Below are 19,230 nucleotides of genomic sequence, written 5' to 3'. Positions count from 1 at the left end.
TGTTCCACTGTTAGCTGCCTTAGCGTTTCCAAGTCATCAGATTGTCCTTGTTGGTTTATCACCTCGTCATCATGATGCAAAACCATTGTATTAGCCCTATTATTACTTTTCACTTTTATTCGCTTATTCGCGAAACTAAGATCAATATTCCTTTGTTTCGATTGTCTACCCGACCTTGTTACGTACACGCCATGCTCATTGCTCATCAGTAAGTAAACATGGATTACATGAGTTTACCTTTTAGCTGGGCGCCAATGTAAATATTATATTTAAATGTTAGTATATTCAAATTAGTGGTCACATACTTAAGACTAAGAATGCAAGAAACTCTAAATTCAATGTCAAATCTCAACACTGAACATCTCAGTATTTATTCACCAATTGAGCAATAGAACATAATTTAAATTAAATCCGTTACAAGATTAGTATTCAATCCCATTTTTCCAATTTTACAATGATCATTAATCTCATCAATTGAATTGCCATTCATATATATATATAGTGATATTATATTCGGCGCGCACCCATTACTTTACATTTTCGTTATTTCTTATTTCAATGTTAAAATAATCTTCACAAATCATTCATTCCATCCTCACACATTCATTCCGCCACACTCACACTAGTCACTCCCATACTATTCACAAACTAATTCAATACGTCATTCATTACAAAATTCACTAGTTCGTTATGCTAATTATATTACAACAAAATGTTAGTAATTCCAATTCTCGTTGAGTCAATATTTTATAAAACTATATAAAATACGCGATGCAATCATAAAATTCCATCACTAATTACATGATCTAAATTACAAATTCCATTCGTTATTTCATATTGCAATTTACTGTCTTTGCGCGAACGGCCCTTTCGTTTCCAATTCAATATTTAAAATTCAAATGGTTCGAAGTTACAGTTAAAATTCTCAGGCAGTCTAACGTAGATCAGGTTACTTATCTAATATTCGTTGAATCCACGCCAGCAGTAAGAGTCAGGAAATTCTTCTTCGATGATGATATTGTCACACCTTTCAATCGTCTTCTTGTTCCAAAGAATGCTGCAAAACTCCTACTCAAGAACTAGCCGTCTTCTTCTATTATAGAAAACAGTACGGAGCCCTCTGGAGCTGTTGCTGCTTCGGCGGCGGGAAACGGAGTCTCTGTTGGTCTATATTGCGAGCAACTCGCGAGCGAGTTTCAGCGTGAAGTTGCTCGCAGACCGCGTCGAGCGAGCCATCGGCCGCCTCTTTGAGCGAGATCATTTGACTCATCTTATCGATTCGTCACATCCCTTGTTTATTAAAATGAACTTACACGGGTACGTTGGATAGATTTATATATATTTTGATACATCAGATAACACGTCTAGTAACAATATCGCGCTACTATCTAGTTCGCGATTTATTAAATAAATATTCTAAAATGCGCGGTCGGTCGTGCTTACACACCTGGTCCCGGTACGCAAACAAGTGGATTCACCAAAAGGGGTACCTTGAATACGGTAAGTAGTATTGAAGCGAAGAGAGAGAGATAAAAAAAAACAATAAGGAAAAGATCTCGGTTTATTAAGAATAAAGGCCGGAAGTACTCACTCTGTTGTTCTGGTCCGAAATATTGTTTGGTTCGTTATGTGGGCAATCACTCCTTTTGAATTCGGTTTGTTTAACTGGTCCTATATATATATATTTCTTTTCTTATTGTCCAATAATATTCCAATAGGCAGTCAGTGAATATTGCTACGATTTTTGTTTACACAGGATTTTTAGAAATAGTGTACTCTGCACTTCGAATATTTGGTTATAATTCTTATATTTTCAAACTCTTATTACGGATTTAACTTCAGTAGGAAAATATGCGGCCTTCTTAGTCGAGAGCTCGCTTCTAACTAACTGAGGATAGCTTCGTTGTTTTCGCCGGTTCGTTATATATCTTTTGTCCCTCGCATTCCGTCTCTCTCTCGCACATATACTTTAAACGTTTACGCTTCTCGTATCGGCTCGTCTTACCTAGCTAAGCACGCTGACCGAAGCATGCCGTCGCAGCATACTGGCGCAGCGTGAATCAGCCTCGGCCGCACGTTCCCACCGAGACGCGCACACGAATACTGCTGATTATACTATGTCCGAACGGAAATCTCGGGTCCGAGATATTATTTGACAAAATACAAAAATAATACAATGAAGCGTCACGTAACACCAGGTAAGTAATATTTATTTATTATATCAACTATTTGTTCCTTTTCATTTAAATTCAAATGATCTAGTTGTCACATGCCGATTATTCTTGATGTTCTATCTTCCGTATTCTGATTCACACTTATTTTGGCTATTCGCACGTGTTCGTTGATAGTAGGAGGTATTCGTGTCTTCCCCTTCAATAAAAACTTTACGGCGACCAAAAGTTGTAAAACCATTCGTTGTTTATTGAACCTTTGAAGGTAGCTTATAGTTTTATATTTTTCGGCTATTTGTGCCACTCCCTCTAATAATTCTTTAATGTATTCTTTATCTCTGATTTCGTCCAATGTTTCGAGGAGGGTGGCTGCAGAATTAATTACGGATAAAAAGTTACTCACGGAATATGGTTTATTACTTGTGTATGAATTCTTATTTATTAATACGTTAATACCTTTATTAACCCTTTCCAATAGGGTAGTTTCGTCAGCATTATCGTAACAATCTACATTTTTGCGATCGTTGCTACTACTTTCTCTTATTTTCGACTTATAATATGGCTGTATACTCAATTTATTTTCTGTCACTGAGAATATCGTGGGGTGAATTTTATCATCTACAAAAATTTCATGGAGGGTCATTTCATTATGTCTTTGCTCAGCCCTACATATTATATTATTCTAAATAAATAGCGAATTAGCTTTCGCAGAACTTGAGCGTGCACTCCCGTATTCTTTGTTGGCTAATGCTAAATTACAAACTGAGTAGGTACTTTGGATTTTTCTAATTTCTGATTTTTTACAATTTTTAACATTCGAATTTCTAATTTCGGATGTACAGATTTCAGGTATACTAATTTTAACTTCGCTAGCTTTTTCCAGTCCAATTTCGGAATTACAAGTCTCAGATTTTGTGTGTGTCAATTTACAAATTTCGAATTTTCACAATTTTACTCCAATTTTGTTTGAACGATTGTCTTCGTAACCGCTCTGTCTAATTTTCTTGACATAGTTTTTATCTGGCTCGAAATTTATCTTTGATTCTTCGTCGCTTTCCTTATTATTGGGAACTCTTCTCGCAAATCTGTCTAAATTGTTACAAATTTTTACTTGATTTCTGACTACTCCAGCATAAGTTTTGCAGTTTGCTATTGATTTTGAATAACTATTATCATCTTGCGATGTTATATATTGATTATCAGCAGTTGTATTGTTTGTGGATAAAGAAAATACTTTATCAATGATTTTTAAAATATTGTTTTTATAATCTACTTTAGCGTTGAATTTACGCAAACATTCACTGCCGATTAGTCCGTCTTCTTCAATAGGTAAATCATCGGGTACCATGTAAAATTCGAATTCTAAATCTTCTATTTTAATATTTATTTTTCCTAATGCTGCTACGGTGTTATGTGTAATATCTCGCAACTCTAAAATATTCACTTTGTTCAGATATGCTTCGGTGTGTTTCTTAAACCATTTCAGTAGAGATGGTCCAGCACCAGTATCTAACATGTTAGAAAGACTGATATTTTGATTTTTATCTTCTAAAATGAAAGTTTCAGACTTACTATTCAAGTTTAATAACACCTGTCTTTTCGTTATTTCTAATTACTTTGTATTCTTACTTATGCTCAGCGTTCCGTCTCAGCTCATTTCCCCGATCGCTCCCGTCACTTGGAAACCACCGGCGTTTCCCTGTTGCCGTTTTTTTTGTTCGCTGAAAGTTCTTTTGTTACATCTAATTTTCCAGTGACCTTTAATACCGCAATAATTACAAATTGTCGGGTCTCTGTTTGAATTTCCTGGTCCGCGATTATTAGAATAAAAATTTTCCTGGTATTGATTTTTTGATGCGGAGTTCTGATTTGCTTGGAGCGGGGCTACTTACTGGCTAATTTTTTCTCTATTGGCTGAGATTTGACTATCCATTAGCTTATGCCATTCGTTACTAACAAATCTGTCGTTTCTAGATTTCGTACCGCCATTGTTAGGGTAAAAGTAAGTATCTGCTAAATGATTTGACAACTTACAAATTTGACATGCTTGTATGTTATCTATTTTTACTACTTTTACACTTTTAATGTTTGCTAACTCTTTTTTTGCTTCTGCAAGTACTTTTATTGTCTGAATGAGATCGTTGGGTTCCTGTGTTGCGAAATCGCGTTCAATCTCTACCACATTCGCGCTTTAATCGTCCAGTGTAAGCCACGGATAATAAATTTGACTTTATCCTTTTTTAGTTGATTTAAAAATCCTACATTATACCTTTTTCACGCACTGCTGCGCTTACTAATTCCCACGCTACTTTTTTAACTCTGTTTGAAAATTTTACTACATTTTCCGAGTCTTTTTGATTGAGCATAGCCAGCTCACCCGACAGTTGATTGAAAGTGTTGTCTGACCCGAATAGGTTATTTAAATACATTTCAATCTCACTAATTGTCTCAAAATGTTTTCCATGCATACTTTTTAATGCATCCCCGTATAATCTCATTTTAACTAATCTTGCTAGATCCGCTTCATTTTAGGATGGAATAACGTTATAGGCTTCCCAACAACCGTCTAAAAAATCATGTAGCTGCACAGGATTCGTCGTATTTAGGAATGAAATCTACGATATTTTTCAAACCTACATTTCTCATAGGGCTAATTGTAGAATTTTGTACAGTTGAATTTTTTGCAAATTAATAATGCATGAATCAGCAGCTCGATGAACTCATTGAAAGAAGTTACGTAGTCAAATCCTCAAGTCCCTGGTCGATCTCGTAGTAATGGTGCGTAAACCTAACAATAAATAGCGTTTTTGCATTGATTTTCATAAAATAAACGTCATTACTAAGAAAGATACCTACCCCCCTCCCCTTTATGGAAAGCATCCTTCGTAAACTTCAGTCAGCCCGCTACATTAGTACTATTGACCTACGTAATGCAAACCATCAAGTACCTCTTGCCAAAAACAGTCAAGAAATTGCAGCTTTCACTGTGCCTGGCCGAGGCTTACACCATTATGTAGTTATGCCGTACGGTGTCACAAATGCACCGGCTGCCTTCCAACGTCTCATGGAAACCTTAATGACCACAGACTTGGAACCCTACGTTTTTCCATACTTGGATGACCTTATTATAGTCACCACCACCTTCGAAAAGCACCTAGAGAACCTAAAGAAAATACTAATCAAAATTTCTGATGCAAACCTCGAGGTGAATTTGCAAAAATGCGACAAAATTCGCATTTTTGCAAATTCGGTCCGTTATCTCCGCTACCGAATAACTCAAAACGGCTTAACCCCAGACGCGGAAAAAGTTGCTCCTATCTTAAACTTCCCTGCGCCCCGAAACCTCAAAGAGTTACGTAGGTTAATAGGCATGACTTCTTGGTACCGTCGTTTTATTAACAACTTTTCCGACAAAATTGAACCATTACTGCGGTTAACGAAAAGTAAAGTCAATTTTACTTGGGGTCCCGACCAAGAGGTGGCCTTAGAACTCATGAAAAAGCTACTAACCTCGCCTCAAATATTAGCGTTTCCCAAGCTTGAATTGCCTTTCTGTATCCAGTGCGATGCCTCCAATACAAGCCTTGGAGCTGTTTTAACCCAAACGTTTGATGGCACTGAAAAAGTAATCGCTTTTGCATCGCGAGTCCTTACTGCCCCAGAACGTAATTATTCAGTAACAGAAAGAGAGTGGCTGGCTATTTTATGGAGTGTCGGTAAATTCCGTCACTATATAGAAGGCACCCGATTTCGCGTCACCACTGACCATAGCTCTTTAAAATGGCTACAAAGCCTTAAAGACCTGGCCTTGCCAGGTGGGCCATGGAACTAGCCCAACACGATATGGAGATAATACACCGTAAAGGTACCCTTCATCATGTGCCGAATGCACTATCACAGATGTTCTCCGATGAACCGGAAATTGCCGCTCTCTCGGATGATCCCGATCCATGGTACACAAAACGTGTTAACGATGTCCTCGCTCGTCCCAATCAATTTCCTAATTGGAGAGTCGAGGAGGGCAAACTCTTCAAACATAATCCTGACCATACATATTCAGACGTTATCGACGATTTACAGGCATGGAAATTAATACTGCCGCACAACTTACGACAAAGAGCTCTTGAGGACGCTCATAATGCTCCGTCGGCTGGCCACTTAGGTACCGAAAAAAGTTTCCGTCGCATCGCATCCAATTACTATTGGCCAGGGTATTATGAGGATACAGTTCGTTACGTCAAACAGTGCCGTACTTGTCGGGCCTGTAAAGTGGAACAAAAATCCCCCATAGGCCTAATAGGTCATCGAATTGTTGAACAGCCTTGGATTGTTGTGGCAGCCGATACTGTCGGTCCCTTGCCACAATCAAAGGCTGGTCGCTGTTATATTTTAGTATTCCAAGATTGGTATACGAAATGGATCCAACTAATACCCGCACGCAAAGCCAATGCTCAAACTGTCACAAAAGCACTTGAAGACAACATCATTTGCCGCTTCGGCATCACTCAGGTCTTACACACAGATAACGGGAAGGAATACATCAATAAAGAAGTGTCTAACCCACTTATAAAATAAGGAATAAAACACTCTACTTGCCCGATTTATCATCCCCAAGCAAACTTAGTAGAACGAGTAAATAGGGTAGTGAAGACGATTATAACCCTTACCCCTCTTTTTTTCTCTATTTTTTCTCTCTCTAAAGAGAGAAAAAATAATTTTGCCTATCCCTGCTTTTCGTTAAAAAAAATACCCGGAGGGATCACCAATTGTTATGTCTCATGCAACGGCCACGAATTGACAATAGTTACTCAACCGCGACTGTCTCTTTTCGATCAACGCATAAGCGCTTTACCACGGGTACGAGACTAAACTAGAGCAGGCTAGCAATCGAACTAAAGCACCGATCAGCAATGTAACAGTTAAATAAAATTACCTGTAAATTGACTCGTCCTGAAACTCGTACTGCAGAATCCAAGGATGGATCTATATATGTAGCTATATCGAGTAAGTGTAAGACTTTTCTAATTTATAATAAATGATTCGTAGAAATTTAGTTTAAATATTTATTACTCAAAATAAGTAATACAGAGACTTTTGCAGCCTTTCAAAGTAGAATATTGAGTTCTCGCGACAGTCGCTTTGCCACTTCTTTTATAAGACAAAACACATAAAAAGTAGGCTATAAAAGGTTAAGTCCATAACGAGAACGCGCGTCACCAAGAACAAGGTCAGACTTTAATTAGCCCTTACTCTAATTGAGGGAATTCCCCTTTCATAAAAATTCAAATTTTGCCGCTATTATATGGCCTGACCTGTTCTCGACGTTACAGGTGTCTCAGGATTCTTCTTTTTGCTCAAGTCAACTTTACTTTTAATCGCTTTTATACTAAAACAATTAATTCCAGACGTATATTCAATATTTTTAAGCCACTTTTGAACAGTTACCGGATGAGGAAAATTTTTTAAAAAAGAATTACGCACTTACTAGGGAACCACCCCAACCCTCCGCCTCCGATTTTTCTGCACTAGAGATATGTTATAGTTCGTAAAAAAATAAAAGACCCGTATTTTTTTTATCGGCGGAAAAGATATCTAAGAGATAAAACCCACCCCCAAAAAACAGCCTCAAAAGCAGTTCTATAGCAATATCTTTAGTTGTAATGAATATTTTTTTATGAAACAAAAAAACACAAGCTACTTATAAAAAAAGTAACATGTGACGAGAGGAAGCAGTACGCTTGCTCCTCGTCTGCCCTTCTTCTCTCTCTCCCTCTTATCGCTCGGCATGGCGACGTGGTCAGCGTTCGGCGCATATATGTATTGCGCCTAACCACTGGCCTTTATGTTTTTTCAGCCGCCGAAGATTGCCGAGCAAGGTTGAGAGCGCCCGAAGAAGCAAGAGCGCAGCGACTATGAGAGAGAGAGAGAGAGAGAGAGAGAGAGAGAGAGAGAGAGAGAGAAAGTTAGCGAGCATGCTAAAGTGCGCGTCTATGCACGCACTATGCAGGTTTGGGCCGGGGGGTGACGCGCGACCAATTAGCGCTTTTGTCGCACGCCGCCTAATGAGTGGGCTTGGTGGCAGAGCCCGGCGAGAGCGCGAACGCTGACCATGCGTCAAGTCGCGTGAGCCAGTTCCCGGAAGAAAGTTAAGGAGAGAAGTTGGAAGTAGCAGCGCAATGAGAGAAGAAGAAGTACACGTGCAGCAGTGACCAGACCAGGGCGAGCCGAGGCCAACACCTGCAGCAGGGCATTCAGTGTCGCCCTCGCCACCGTGCACGGCATGACTTCCAGTGAGTTCACCACGGGCTACCCCGAGGAAGACGTCCAGCCAGAGGCCAGGTCAACTCCCCGTTTCCGGCTCATCGCCAAAGACAAAGGTCAGGTTATTTCTCTCTCCCGGTATTTCTCTCTCTCATGGTGATGCGCGGCCGCGTAGGAACGATAGGTAGCCAGGCGATCACTTGCCGACTACGCTCATCGTAATGCGGTAGAGAGGTTTCGACGTATTCTTTCCTTTGTAAGGAGGCAAATGGTCAAGGCGATTTAGTCGCCGGGCCATTCATCCTCCCGCGTTGGTTTCAGTTGTTCTGTACATGTGCGCGTCATGCAAACTTTATTATAACCGATTTTGTATTTGTTCGTCTGAATAGATTTATGTTCTCATTAAGGAAAATTATTTATTTGTTCGACCTATCCTCTCGTTCCCCGATTGTTAAAGAGCGAAAGTGCCTCTCTTACTCTCCCCTTAATAAATTAGTGACGTCAGTGCCGAATAAGGCGCTGCCCCCGTTACAAACAGACACACATCAATTTGGTCTCCGGAGGTTGCAACCCCTACGTTGTATAGAGGAAAAACTGTATTTTTAAGTGTATTTTTACCTTACAAAATCAAAAAATTATGTTAAAATATTTTAAAAATGATATTCTAGTAGAAAATGATAAAACAAAATTGACGTGTTTCGGGGTTTTCCTATTGAACAGTCCGACAAGATTTTTGCAAAAGCAAACCATACATGGTTCCCCGAAGAATTTTTGGCACTGAAACCAAATCCGGCCACAGAATTTCTCCAACACGTCAGGATTTTGAGATATCCTTACCTAAAAGTGCAAAAATAGCGATTTTTCCTATATTTGAGGTTATGTAGCACTACGACATTCTCTATACACAAAAAACTATAAACGACATCTTAAAGTAGCTTGGGTGACCCCGTCTATGTAAGTATACCCGATCAAGAGCACCCCGTTCTTATATCGCCACCATAGTATCATCGTTGGGGCTCCTTTTATGATGAAAATGATCTTTTCATAGATTAACTGAAGTTATCAACAGAGAAAAAAACCACAAGTGCATAATAAAAAACAATTGGACTGTTTAATTGAAACGAGGGAAGCAGTAACGACGTTAATCTGTACACAGACATATCAACGAACATGGCTGTTTAAGCATCTACCTTCGTTGGAACTGTCAATGTTCCAATAAAATTGTATTTAAAGATCTTTTTTTAAATATTTGTATAATTACGTTTTCATGTAAAAGATTGTACACTTGAGTTTCTTGTGCACTGAGAGCTAAACAAAATTTAAGGTATTTTGATCTACACGACTGCAGTCGAGTATACAATATGTGAATAATAGGTGATGGATGAATGAATGAAATGATAGGAAATTAACTTTTTTATTGAATATTATTATAAAATGTAATGTATAGTTTTAAAGCCTTTTTATATGAGCACGTGTTAGATCTGCAATTCTTAAAAAGTTTTAATGTAGCTATTGTTATCAAAACTCTAAATTTGCAATTTTATTTAAATAATGCTGTTTTGATTGTAATCGATGTCTGAAAGATTTCTGTACGAAATACCATAGCCTTATCGAAGGTGCCAAACGTTTTTATACAGTGCACTTACTAACTGCTGGATACATCTTAATACCAAATGTAATGTAATGTAACTAATTAATTACAATCAAAATTGTGATATAAATTACAATTGTGATAAGCATGAACTCATTTGATATTTAATTTGTAAAATGCCTTGCATATAAGATTATACAAAATCATCAATATATTGTGACGGAGAATCTCGGCTAGGCCGATCTCGTCCGTTTAGCTCTCGCAAATGTCCGTGCGCCGCGCCAGGCTGAGAGTGTGTACATTTGGCACACACACTCATGCTTGGACCTTTTGTTTGCGAGGTGCTGAACACGAGCTGAGCTGACGATTGGAGCGACGCAGATGGCGCAGAAGAAGAGAGAAAGAGAGAGAGAGAGAGAGAAAGCGCTCGAATTGCGGATCGCCGCGGAAAATTAGAGAGTCTCTACTAAGCAATGAGCAGAGAAAGTCGCGCGTGCGGATAAACCGAAAGGCCACGGTTTTTTCGAGTTGGCCTCGCGACCTCGCCGACGTTTTGTTCGTTTCAGAGACACGCCTGGTGCGCGGACGAGTGATAGAGCGTGAGGCTGGGTCGCGCCCAGCCGTGTCCCAAAAGATACCCGGCACCGGTGCGTGCGGGTAACCGGCGAGGTGCGCGGGTGAGCGCGCGAGGAATTTGACGTGCTGCAGCGCCGAGCAACGAGGAGGCGGCAGAAACAACGGCAACAGCAATTCTTGGGATATACGGATTGAGGCAGCTATATTGTGGAGCAAGCGAGGAGACGAGCGAGAAAACAAATAGCGGCGACAACAAGTATCAGCGAGACGGTCAGCGAGGAGCACACCAGTGACGTCACACTGAAGAGCGCTCTAGCCGTCAGAGACGCTGAAGGTCGAGGTCGGTGCCGTATTTTTCTCTTGATTCTCTCTCTCTTGCATGTTTGGGCGTCAGTTATGGTTGGTAGCACAGCAGACCTGCTGGCTACCCGTTGATAGCCTATCAGCGAAAAGTGTTTGTCGGGCATTTGTATAATATCTAGTTTTTATAAGGGAATCGGCAGGCTGACCAGCCACCGATTCACCTTCGCGTTCGCGTTTGTTATTGTACCGCTCGTAGTGCGCTCGTAGTGTGTAAGTCCGAGGTTGCCGTATTGTAATCGTTTGTTGACAATTAAAGACTAGCGTATTAATCCGCTGTGTTGTTATTCGCCGCTGTATCACTCCTCATCCCGACTCCGAATCTGTGCGTTTAACGTATTTATGCTCGACGCGTTATTCAGTCGTGGGAACGTCTTTTGCTTCCCGAATCCCCGAATAAATAATTTGTGCGGACGGTCGCGAGCAGCCCAGACGGGTACGGCCGGAATTCTCCGTTACAATATAAAATTTGTATGCGCTAAAAATACTGTCAAAAGTCGGTTAGTATGTACTTTAAAAAAATATATAACACGGCTACGGCAGCAACAAGGAAGAAGGTAATAAGTTAATAATAAAAAAGAGAGAACAGTAAAGCGGGGCAGCCTAGTCTTTTCAAATGCCGTTGAGTTTGATCAAATAGTTTATTTTTTCTTTCAGATATTGTATTTTAAAGTTTTTCGATTTCATAAATATTGTACCTCTCAGAACATACTCGTATAGCTTTATAAGTTTCGATGTCGACTTTTGTGTCCAACGTCTTCAATCAACTACTGTTCTGCAAGAAAATTAAGATATATACCATAGACAGGCTAACCTACCTTTAACCTAAATTATATCATTCCCACAAATCCTTACAATTCTTAAAAACCATCCCTGCCAACCCTCAAACAGGCTAACCTACCTACGATAAATCTGGGTAGAGCGAGTTTAATCGACTGCTTTTCAATGAGGAACCTAAGATCTCAACCACATATAGGCTTATCTGTTTTCTCCTTGACGTACTCTATCTCCAGATACCCTTACAACCCTCATAATCCGCCCTACCAACCCCCAAGCATGCTAACCTACCTAACGCTGGTTACAACGAGTTTAATCAATTGCTTTTCTATGAGGAACGTAAAATCTCAACCAGATAGGCTTACCTGTTGTCTCCTTGATGAACTCTATCCTCAGAAAACTTTACAACCCTCAGAAACCCCCTCTACCAACCCCCAAGCAAACTAACCCACCTAACTCTTGGTAGAGCGAGTTTAATCAACTGCTTTTCTGTAAAAAAATGAATATTTCATTGACATTGTCTCTGATATACCCCTCCGCAGGTAGAGGTAGTTTATAAGGGCCGTAAGGGTTCGTGGGGATGACGTAATTTAGGTTGAAGTTGGGTTAGCCTGTCCATGGTATATATCTCAATTTTGTTGTAGAACAGTCATTGATTGACGACGCTTGACACAAAATTCGACGTCGAAACGTTTAAAGCTATATGTTCTGAAAGGTACAATATTCATGAAATGAAAAACTTTGAAATTTAATATCTCAAAGAAAAAATAAGCAAACTGAGCAAACTCAACGGCATTTAAAAGGACTAGACTGCTTTTTTAATATGTGGTTTGTAGTTTTTTACGTGTAGATAATGTCGTGGAGCTACATAACCTTAAATATAGGTAAAAATCGCTATTTTCACACTTTTATATTAAGATATCTCAAAATCTTGACGTGCTGGGGCAATTCTGAGGCCGAATTTGGTCTCAGCGCCAAAAATTCTTTGGGAAAAGATATATATGGTTTGCTTGTGCAAAAAATTAAGGTATTTTTGTAGGAATGTGTTATCTATTATTTTGAGGGGGAACTACCCCTTAATGTTATTAATACAATATAAGCAGTTATTAATCGCAGATTATGCTGGTTATTTCATGTTCTATGACGTTCAAGAAAGCCAAACACATGAATACTTTTGATCTGCCGCATAAAATATTTAGAGGGTGAAAGCTACCCTCGAAAGTTACCCCTCAACACCATTTTAAAGCGAAATTTTCGTATTTTATACTCTAAAAACTTCTAAAAACAAACTCTAAAAAATTCTTTTAAAAAATTTCAGCTAAATATATGGATTTTGTCTACAGGAATTGCAACCCCCTAAGTCGCCTTAAAGAAAAGCTATGTTTTCAAATATTTTCTTGCAAAATTTTTTCAGAAGAAATGAAGTTTCTTCTGAATCAGCTCGAGGGTTGATTTTTATATTCAAAAAATGTAATCTCAATATCAGATGAAATGAACGAATTAATGTAACGTAAATATAACATAAAAATAAAATAAATTTAACGTTATCTTCTACAATTATTGCACCTATGCCCTTTTCTTCAGAGATATTACAAATATGTCGAAATTGGGATTATGAATAACAGAGAACCGGGTTTCGGACTAGAAAATTGGAAAGGGCAGGGTAACCAGCTCGAGGGTTAATGAAATTCGGGTGTAGGAGTTCGGGGTTAGAGCGTGGCAGGGTAACCAGCTCGAGGGTTATGGAAATTGGGGTCGGGGTGATAGGGGATCAGTGTAACAAATGAATGCTCTGTTCACTCTCCAATGAAGGGGTAGCATCCCGTGGTGACGGATATTGTATACTTTTGTGTTAGATTTTAAACGTGTTAGATATAAACTTCATTTCTTCTGAAAAAATTTTGCAAGAAAATATTTGAAAACATAGCTTTTCTTTAAGGCGACTTAGGGGGTTGCAACTCCTGTAGACAAAATCCATATAATTAGCTGAAATTTTTTAAAAGAATTTTTTAGAGTTTGTTTTTAGAATTTTTTAGATTATAAAATACGAAAATTTCGCTTTAAAATGGTGTTGAGGGGTAACTTTCGGGGGTAGCTTTCACCCTCTAAATATTTTATGCGGCAGATCAAAAGTATTCATGTGTTTGGCTTTTTTGAGCGTCATAGAATATGAAATAACCAGCATAATCTGCGATTAACAACTGCTTATATTGTATTAATAATATTAAGGGGTAGTTCCCCCTCGAAATAATAGATCATAGTAAAACCCCAAAACACGTCAATTTTGTTTTATCATTTTCTACTAGAATATCATTTTTTTAATTTTTTCAACATAATGTTTTGATTTTGTAAGGTAAAAATACACTTAAAAATACAGTTTTTCCTCTATACAACGTAGGGGTTGCAACCCCCGACCAAATTGATGTGTATCTTACTTTTTTTATAAGATTCTTGTGTTTTTTTGTTACATAAAGAAATATTTATTACAACTAAAGATATTGCTATAGAACTGCCTTTGGGGCTGTTTTTTGGTGGTGGGTTTCATCTCTTAGATAGCTTTTCCGCCGATAAAGAAAAATACGGATCTTTTATTTTTTTACGCACTATAACATATCTGAATTGCAGAAGAAATCGGAGGCGGAGGGTTGGGGTGGTTCCCTAGTTAGTTGTACGCTTTAGCCGAGTAAAATTGCAAGTATGTTGCAAACTTTGTAAGAGCATCTGAAAAAGCTTTATTTGTTCGTTTTTTGTATAATAAGGGATTAAAAAGTATGCGAACAGTCTCAGGTAAAGTTTCCTAAAATAATTTAAAAAAACTAGTCAGAATATAAATAATAACACAAAAGTATAAAAATTTATCATTTAGCCATTTGTAAACACAATTATAAATTTAAACAATAAAGTGCTAACATAAAATGTAGGTAAACAAGAAAGGCATCCGCTCAGGAGGGCATCAGCTCAGGAGGGTATCAGCTTACTGAACTGAAGCTCAGCACTGTCAACTCACCTCCCCTCCTCTTACGTGCTTCGGCACTGTCGACTCACCCCCCTCCTCTTCTAAGGTGATGCTGTTCGACAATGTCGACTCACCCACTCCCCCTTACTGAGCTGACCGTGCGTTCTATGTTCGGTACTGTCGACTCATCTCCCACCCTCCCCTCCCTCCTTTATTGAGCTGATATGCTCTCTGAGCCGATGCCCGTGCGTTCGCATGTTTTCCGTTCATCGTGTGTGTGTGTGAGTTTGTGCGTTAAATTTTTTAGACGCAATGAGGTAAATTTTTATCGGAAAAAAACGAACGGATAGATCGGGGGATCGAACCCGCGTCCTCTGGATCCGCAGCCGATGCTCTACCGCTAGAGCCACTGCCATTAGTACCCCGAACAGTTCTTATCGTGTATATTAGCTACACGATTGTTATAGGGCCCAAAAGTGCTAATATATAAAACTAATAATGCTATTATATATATATTTAGTATAATTAGTATAAAATGAATTCTTTTTTGCAGTTTAACATGTGTGCGTGTGTGTGTATGACTCATCTACCGAAGATGGTTTAATAGAAAAAAAGTGCAAGTACTTATGAAGACCAAGATGAAAAAAATGCAACACAAAATCCTGCTTACTTTCTTTTATTTGTAGCCTTCGTGGTTGTAAGCTACTAAAAATAGCACAGTGTAAGAATTATCGAATCATTCATCAACCAGTATTCCAATAAAATGGATTGCTTCTCTAAAGTAAAGTTCTCTCGTCTTTCACAGGAAGATCTGGACGAAAAGAAGAACAAAGAATCATCGGATTAGAAACAAATTATTTCCAAATTTTCGAGCAGTACTAATAAGTTTCCTGGACAAAAAGGCTATCAGCAGTACAATAACGAAAAGAAGGACTAATAATCATATGTACACATGTCATCATTATACACCACCTCAACTACATTAAATAAGCATTTTTTTTCATCTAAATTCTATGTTGTATAAATTTTTTTTTGTTGATGAAAAATACAAAATTTATTATAAAAAGATGAACTGCTGCTGCTGCTGTTGCTGCTGTCATCGTCAGAGTCAGTGAAGAATTTCGCTTTTTTTTGGATGATTTAATAAAAAACATAAAAGAATATTTTTATTGTATCAATTGAAAAAAAATCTTATTCTACATATTTTTGAAAAATACACGTCATTCTACAAATTATTTATTTAAAACAACAACAAAATCACTAAAGAAAACTTCCAACGACTTCATCGCTCTCTTCTCAATCCATACAACAGCCATCGATGTAAAACTTTTTCATTAATTAAATGTTTTGATGTACACATGTCGTTACGAATTTACCGTTATGATTAGGGCACACGGTAACTGATTTTAATTTTTTGAAAGGTGAATAGCCCCAATTATTGAAATCGAAATCTTCGAAACTATATCGTTCTAACCACTCTTTTTTTAGATCTCCGGAAACGAAAAACATAACCGTTGTAAGACTAACGTTCTTACATTTATCTATTTCTGTAGCGTTCAGCTCATACCTAATTTCTTCAAACATGTGACAAATGGCATTATTATAATTATAAAGCAGCAAAAAAAAATTAAGCAATTTATTTTCCACCAGGACCTACACTTAGCCCAAGACTTTTTAGAAACTTAATGCATTGACGTGCTAAAGCTTTCGCTTTCCGATGACGATTGATGACTGGAGTTCGCTGAGTTGACTTTTTCAATTTCAGTCGACGACTGATGCTGGGTTTGCATTTTTCAGTACTCATATAGCATCTATCACTTTTTGAATCGTAAATAATTCTCATCATACGCTTTTGAGGTGTAATCTAATGGTTATGACTTCACCGTGAAAATTGATTAAATTTCCGTCTTGACCGACGATGCATAATTGTAAATAATCTTTGACTTTTTCGTAATTGGAAGATAAATCTCGTGAGAGGGAATTTCAATAATTTTATATCCAGTCAGTACTACTGGAAAAAAATTCGTGAATATCGTGAACACTATTTCCGTTCTAGTAAGCGCCAGCGGTTATGTTACACTGGACACTTACAGTGTTCACCTTGATAATACTAACGGGCAGATCAGAGTTATGAGAAACATTTACCTCTAATGTACGTTGTGAAAATCTCAACAATCGTCCAATCGAATTCTGCGGACAAAAATCGATAGGTTCAGAACACTTGATTGTACAATGTAAGGTGTTGTGTGGTTTCAAACTTAATGTTATATTATTATTATTATCAGTGCAGAGACGATACACAGCTCTACGAAGAAATTTATCAATGTCGTCGATCTCGTAGGTTCCGACAGGTATGTCGGTAATTTGATTTGCGACGTAAAATTTATTATTATGTACGTCAATATCAAGTTGAACGTTAGGAACTCGACTAAACCCAACTTGTAATGTTTATGCTGTGATAGATCAATTGGTAGGAAATAGTGTGCTTCTAACAGTGAAGAATTACCCGAAAGAGTCAGAGTTAACAAATCCCCCATGACTGTCCAAACATGACTATCAATATTTTCACGTTACCTTTACATTTATACCGTCGCACAAAAACTGTAAGCAAAGATGACTGCATACGTGAGAATTGAAATCTTGATATCTTTTCGTATTATATTTGATCTTGAAATCATCAAGATACATCATTAAATCAATAGGTGGCCTAAGATCTTCAAAGCTATCGAAATATGTGACGTTTTCTCCGATTCTACGATAAGCCACCCAGTGCGTCCCTGTTTCTTCGACATCATCAAGATTGACTATAGCTGATTCGTGATAATATAGACCAGAACTCGGTAAGTCATTTCTCATGAAGACTCCGTGAAAATTTGGTATATTCAAAATTTTTGCATACTTTATCAAGTCGGAGTTTGTGAGGGCTCTATCCGGTAGATTTATTTCGAACTTTTTTTTTCAAACCTGATCCCAGATAAGGCTTGAGATAAAATCCATAGTCTTTTTTATAAGGTTTGAGATATAAGTCTTTTCCCAGAGTAATGGCCTCCATCATTTTGTTGTGTCTCTTGTTCTCTTCCAATTGCTGTTTTTACGAAGTCTTGACCAACCAATAGTCGATCCTCTTAAAGCCATAACAAACGAAGTGGATCCAATCAAAAATTTAATAACTGAGAAGTTAGACTAAAAATACAAAAGGAGGCGAGGGACTACAAACTGGTACGTCATAGCCTATCTAAAAGATTGCGCGAAACAATACTTATATGGATTACGTATACTAGAATGATTGGAATGAGCTCGTTGATCGTCTTCGATTATTAGTGGCTGAACAATCAACTAGTAACAATAATCATATCAACGAAATTATTTCAATAATCGAAGAATTACACGAGGGTGGATATACGAGGTGTGTTCAAAAAGTAACGAGAATTTTTAAATTTCGCAGGTTTGGAGAGTCCGCTTGTATAAAATTTTTTTTTATTATGTTGGTACACATGCCCCTGAAGTACGATAAAATTTTCAGCAATATTGATTGCTTACTTTTTAAGTGGAAGCCGCTAACGTTAGACGTGTTTTTCGAGCTCGGCGATTTTCGTTTGTGAAAAAAAATGGATCAAAGAATTTGTATTAAATTTTGCGTAAAAAATGAAATAAAGTGTAGTAAAGTTTGTCAAATGTTAACAAAGGCATATAGTGAGTCTGCTATGAGTAAAGCAAGGATTTATGAGTGGTATAAGCGTTTCCAAGATGGCCACGAAAACGTTGAAGATGACGAACGACCCGGACGCCCAAGTACATCAACAACCGATGAAAACGTGAAAAAAGTGAAAGAAATGGTTATGAACGATCGCCGAATCACAATCAGAGAAGTCGCTGATGATGTTGGCATATCAGTTGGCTCATGCCATCAAATTTTTTCGAATGTTTTGAGTATGAAACGTGTGGCAGCAAAATTCGTTCCAAAATTGTTGAATTTCAAACAAAAACAGCGGCGAATGAAAGTTGCTCAGGCGTCGCTAAATGAAGTCAATAACGATGCAGAACTACTAAAACGTGTTATAACAGGTGACGAAACATGGGTTTACGGATATGATGTCGAAACTAAGGCTCAATCGTCCCAGTGGAGGCATTCTGGATCGCCAAGACCGAAAAAGGCTCGACAAGTACGGTCGAATGTGAAGGTTATGCTCACTGTGTTCTTCGATTTTAATGGCATAGTGCATTATGAATTCTTGCCACAAGGTCAAACAATCAATAAGCAGTACTACCTACAAGTTCAACGTCGTTTGCGTGAAGCAATCCGAAAAAAACGCCCGGATTTGTGGCAAAACAATTCATGGCTTTTGCACCACGATAATGCGCCTGCTCACACTTCATTGCTTGTTCGTGAATTTTTGGCCAAAAACGAAACTGTAACGATGCCTCAGCCTCCATATTCGCCAGATATGGCTCCATGTGACTTTTTTCTATTTCCAAAAATAAAGAGAACATTAAAAGGCCGTCGTTTTACAAGCATAGATGACATTAAAAGCGAATCG

Source organism: Phymastichus coffea, unplaced genomic scaffold (assembly GCF_024137745.1).
Source record: "Phymastichus coffea isolate CEN01 unplaced genomic scaffold, Cenicafe_Pcof_1.1 PCOF00012, whole genome shotgun sequence".
In the NCBI taxonomy this organism is placed as follows: Eukaryota; Metazoa; Arthropoda; class Insecta; order Hymenoptera; family Eulophidae; genus Phymastichus; species Phymastichus coffea.
The sequence above is the reverse complement of the archived record's forward strand: the minus strand, read 5'-3'. Positions refer to the sequence as shown.